Source organism: Salvelinus sp. IW2-2015, linkage group LG11 (assembly GCF_002910315.2).
Source record: "Salvelinus sp. IW2-2015 linkage group LG11, ASM291031v2, whole genome shotgun sequence".
NCBI classification, from domain to species: Eukaryota; Metazoa; Chordata; class Actinopteri; order Salmoniformes; family Salmonidae; genus Salvelinus; species Salvelinus sp. IW2-2015.
Window position 1 is genome coordinate 40,355,086 of NC_036851.1, and position 5,666 is coordinate 40,360,751.

At 45.2% G+C, this 5,666-nt stretch overlaps 1 pseudogene; it reads right to left on the bottom strand.

Annotated features, from left to right (window-relative positions):
- LOC111970722 (voltage-dependent calcium channel subunit alpha-2/delta-3-like) overlaps window positions 1-5,666 on the bottom strand; it is a 105,425-nt pseudogene that overhangs the window by 18,147 nt on the left and 81,612 nt on the right.

Consider the following 5,666-nt stretch of genomic DNA (forward strand, 5'->3'; position numbering starts at 1 on the left):
GAGAGAGGGAGAAGAGAAGAAGGAACAGCGAGACAGAGAAAGAGGGAAGAGAGAGAAGAGAGAGAGAGAAGAGGACTGAGAGAGAAGACGAGACGAGACGAGAGGCCAGAGAAGGACCGAGGAGGAGGAGAGAGGAGAAGGAGAAGAGAGAGAGAGACAGAGAGAGGAGGGCAGGAAGAGAGGACAGAGGAGAGAGAGAAGAGAAAGAGAGAGAGAGAGAGAGGAGAAGAGAGGAGAGCAGGAGAGGCGAGGAGAGACGAGAGGAGAGAAGCAGAGAGGAGGAGAGAGGAGAAGAGAGGAGAGAAGAGGAGAGAGAGAGAGGAGAGAGAGGAGAGAGAGAGAGAGAGGAGAGGAGAAGAGAGACGAGAGAAGAGAGAGGAGAGAAAGGGAGGCGAGAAGCAGAGCGAAGAGGAGGGGAGAGAGGAAAGAAGAGAAGGAGAGAAGAGAAGAAGAGAGAGATCAGAAGAAGAGAGACGAGAGAAGAGAGAGAGGGGATGGGAGAGAGAGAGAAGAAGAGAGAAGAGAGAGAAAGAGAGAGAGAGAGAGAGAGGAAGAGAGAGCGCAGAGAGGCAAGAGAAGAGAGAGGGGAGAGCAGAAGAGAGAGAGAAGAGAGAGGAAAAGAGAGAAAGAGAGAGAGAAGGAGAGAGAGAGGAGAGGAAGAGAGAGAGAAAGAGAGAGAGAGAGAGAGAGAGAGAGAGAGAGAAGAGAGAGGAGAGAGAGCGAGGAAGAGAAAGAAGAGAAAGAGAGAGAAGAGAGACACAGAGAGAAGAGAGAGAGAGAGAAGACGAGAGAGAGGAGGAAGAGAGGAGCGACGAGAGGAGAAAGAGAGAAGAGAGAAGAGAGAGAGAGAGAGAAGAGAGACAGAGAGAGGCGAGGAGTAAGAGAGAGGAGAAGAGAGACGGAGAGAGAGGAAGAGGAGAGAAGAAGAGGGAAAGAGAAAAGAGGAGAGAAGGAAGGAGAGAGGAGGAGAAGAGATGCAGAAGGAGAGAGGAGAGAGAGAAGAGAGAGAGAAGAGAGGAAAGAGAAAGAGGGAGCGAGAAGAAGAGAAAGAAGAGAGAGAAGAGAGAGAAAGAGAGAAGAGAGAAGGAGAGAGCAGACGGAAGAGAGGAGGTGCAGAAGAAGAGAGAAGGAGGAGGAGAGAGATGAGATGGAGAGAGAGAAGAAGAGGAGAAAGAAAGAGAGAAGGAGAGAGTAGTAGCGGGGCATAGAGAGAAGAAGGAGAAGGAGAGAGAGAGAGGAGAGAGGAGATGCGGTAGAGGAGCAGAAAGAAGATGAGAGAGCATGAGGGATATACGAATGAGAGAGAGAGAGAAGGAGGAGGAGAGAAGACAAAGGAGAGGGACGAGTCGAGAGGACGGAGAGCTAGACAGAGAGAGAGCGAAGAGGACGCAGAAGGGAGATAGAGACAATAGAGAGAAGACGAGGAGAGAGAAAAGAGATGAGCGAGAAGGTGGAGGCGGAATAAAGAAGAGAGAATGAGTGGCGAGGTAGAGAAGAGAGGAGATGACGGGAGGAGAGACTGAGAGAGAGAGTAGAGAGGATAGAGAGAAGAGAGGACGAGAGAAGAGAGAGGCGAGAGAAGGAAGAGAGGGAGTAGACGAGAACTAGGAGAGAGAGTAAGGAGAGTGTGAGGAGGATGGAGAGGAGAAGGAGAGGAGGTGCAAGAGAGAGGAGAGAGCACAAGAGAGAGTAGAGAAGGGAGAGAGGCAATGGATGAGGAGAGACGAGGAGAGAGGGGGAGAGAGGGAGATAGAGAGAAAAGTGAGTTGAGAGAGTCAACGAGAGCAGAGGAGCGGGCGAGAGAGGGAGAGCAGAGAGGACGAGGCAGAGAAGGATAGAGAGAGACAGACAGATTAAGAAACAGTGTAGACAGGTAAAACAGGGCAACAGGTATGAATTGTGATCTGATTCTACCCTCTCCACTCCTTGCTGTCAGTGGGGGGAAAGTGAGGCACATTGAATTAGCAACACAGGGTTTTAGAGAGGTGAGAGCTGTAGCAGTAACAGAGCGCCCTATCAGAGACACAGATACACAGTCTCCATGATAAGACCTATCAGAGTCACAAGCTACACAGTCTCAATGATAACTATCAGAGACACAGACATCAACAGTCTCCATGATAAACGCTATCAGAGACCAGACACACCCAGTTCTCCATGATAAACTAGTATCAGAGACTACAGACACAGCAGTCATCCATGATAAACCTTATCGGAGACACAGATACACAGTCTCCATGATACAACCTAGTCAGAGACACAGAAACACACTGGACAGTGAGCAGGTCATTCGCATGATAAAGCCTATCAGATGATCAGCAGACAACACAGTCCATGATAAACCATAACAAAGACACGGGATACACAGTCTCGCCCATGAACTGCTGAAACTACAAGCCACTGCTGAAACTACAAGTTACTGCTGAAACTACAAGCCACTGCTGAAACTACAAGTTACTGCTGAAAGTACAAGTCAAACCGCAAGTCACAAGTCACTGCTGAAACTACAAGTTACTGCTGAAACTACAAGTCAAACCGCAAGTCACAAGTCACTGCTGAAACTACAAGTCATTGCTGTAATGCTTTGTCTCAGTGTTAATTTCACTAATTCATCAGATGCTCAGTATAGTACTCACTGATTGGATAGATCCTCTTGGACAACAAACAGGTTGGTTCTAGAGAGGCCAGTGCGTGTGCCCAGGTAAGCAATCTCCACACCTTTATCTGAATTTCTGTAAACATGATGGAAGCAAACAAGTGTACAGTAAGAATATAATAAGGGGAGATAATCTGCATATTTGTCATGATATCACAGAGTACAGAGGACAGTACGCTGGCGATGACAGGAGAGAGACACTTTGCTACATACAGTACCTGTGGTAATACAACAGGGGCAGGGCAGTGGCAACGTTAGTTGAGAAGAAGTTAGTTCAGTTTAGGAGTTAGTCAGTTAGACTCACTCTGACTTGTTGAGGGCCAGGCCTGTCCAGTAGGCCTCCAGTGGGGCTGTGACCACAGCATCAAACAGAACCTCCTGGATCAGCTCCCTGTCACCTGCAACAGAAAGGAGTTGTTCAGGTTCACTACAGGAACCTATACATACAGGACTGAGTCATCGCCCACTATCAATCATGACTAGATAACAGTACATTCTATTTTGACTAACCACATCATAATAATTCATTCCTGTCTTCTGAAGCAGATGGGATATTCAGTCCAGGAAACACATGACCAAGTCCTCTACAGACAGGGTATAGGGTTAGGGTTAAGGCTGAGGGTTAGGGTATAGCTGAGGGTTAGGGTATAGGGTTAAGGCTGAGGGTTAGGGTATAGGGTTAAGGCTGGAGGGTTAGGGTATAGCTGAGGGTTAGGGTATAGGGTTAAGGCTGAGGGTTAGGGTATAGGGTTAAGGCTGAGGGTTAGGGTATAGGGTTAAGGCTGAGGGTTAGGGTATAGGGTTCAGGCTGAGGGTTAGGGTATAGGGTTAAGGCTGAGGGTTAGGGTCATAGTTAGTAGGCCTATAGATCCCAGTGAGGTGTGGCTCACATTTGATGAGTGGTTTGCGTCCGGTCAGGTAGAGTTTAATAGCCTGGATCTGGGAGAGAGAACGGTGCTCATAGTGCTCGTCTGTGTTGCAGTACGTCCTGTCAAATGAACAGGTAGAAACACACCCCAAAAATATATACTGAAGAAAGTCATACACTGTCTAAATACTACCAACCACTTAATGAAAAGAACCAACATTTCGGCCATAACATAACAGACACACATGCTGTTAAGTCACATGGCTCAACATAACATGCCTACTGAGATTTACAGAGAGCAGTAACCCTCCTTGGATTTTTTCATATTTTGTTGTGTTACAAAGTGGTATGGAAATATATTKAATTGTGATTTTTTGGGGTCATAGATACTCCATAATGTGAAAGTGAAAAGAAAATTCTACACATTTTTACAAATGAAAAATTTAATAAATAAAATAGTCATTTTATAAGTATTCACTCCCTTTGTTGAGGCAAGCCTAAATTAGTTCAGGTGTCAAATTTGACTTAACAAATCACATAATAAGTTACATGGACTGAAATAATAGRAGTTGACATGATTTCAGAATGACTAACCCTTCCTCTGTCCCCCATACATCCATCCGTAAGGTCCCTCAGTCAAGTATTGCATTTCAAGCACAGATTCAACTACAAAGACCAGGGAGCTTTTCAAAAGCCTCACAAAGAAGGGCAGTGATCGGTAGATGGGGAACAGACATTTAATATCTCTTTATGCATGGTCAAGTTAATAATTATGCTGAGCCTGTGGATGATGTATTAAAACCCCCAGACACATAAAGAGTAGTTCTCCTGAAATTAACTGAGCTGCAGGACAGGAAGGAAACCGCTCAGGGATGTCCCCAATAAAGTCTTTAGCGATTTTAAAACAGTGGTTCAAAGGCTGTGATGGGAGAAAACTGAGGCAACAACATTTTAGTGACTCCACAATAATGACCTAAAGACAGAGTGAAAAGAAGAATAGAAATATTCCAAAACATTCATCCTGTGTGTGACAAGCCACTAAAGTCATCCTGGAGAGAAGAAAACACGGCAAAGAATACACTTTCTGGCATAAATGTCAAGCATGGTGGTGGCTGCATCATGGTATGGGTATGCTTGACATCGACAAAGACTGGGGAGCTTTTCAGGATAAAAAGAAATTCACCTTTCAGCAATAACCTGTAACATCAGGCCAAATCTACACTGGAGTTGCTTACCAAGAAGACAGTGAATGTTCCTAAGTGGCCAAGTTACAGTTTTGACTGAAATCTGCTTGAAAATCTATAGCAAGACTGGAAAATTGCTGTCTCGTTATGAGCACCAACACCTTGACAAAGCTTGAATAATTTTGAAAAGAACAATGGGCGAATATTGCACAATCCAGGTGTGAAAAGCTTACCCAAGAAGACTGACAGCTGTAATCTCTGCCAAAGGTGTTTCTAACATGCATTGACTCAGGGGGTGAAAAGTTATCAAATCAAGATATATTGGTGTTTAATTTTTAATTGATATAAAAATAAATTCTTCCCCCTACAGAAAATGATGTGTTGATCATTGACAAAAACATTATAATTAAATCCATTTTAATCCCACTTTGTAACACAATATAACGTGAAGAAATCCAAGGGGGTGAATACTTATGATACCCACTGTATATAATGCTTGACTGACCAAGCTCAAGCCTTTAACTCTCTACATTACCCATAACCTCCTGCATTACCATTCGTCTGCCAGCGCAACATCTGGCTGTTCCAGGTCATGAAGCCCTGAAAAACACATGAACATCAGATCAGTGACGCTACAGCACGGCCAGGCTCAGTGGGCTGATACATGGCCTTATGAAAAGGCAGACCACAGGTACAGAATACACAGACTCTATGTGAAACTGATGATGCGCTGGTAGTTTGTTGAGTGAGTGTAAGATAGAAGGAGTGGGAGAGTGAATGACAAGAGTAGAGCGACGCTTACCTGCTTCTACGGAGACGTTTCCTCTGAAGAAGAATTTGCCATGGCCTCTGGACAAAGCCACACCGACACTGAACACAGAAATAATGTAAACACACACGGACACACGGACACACACACACACACACACACACACACACACACACACACACACACACA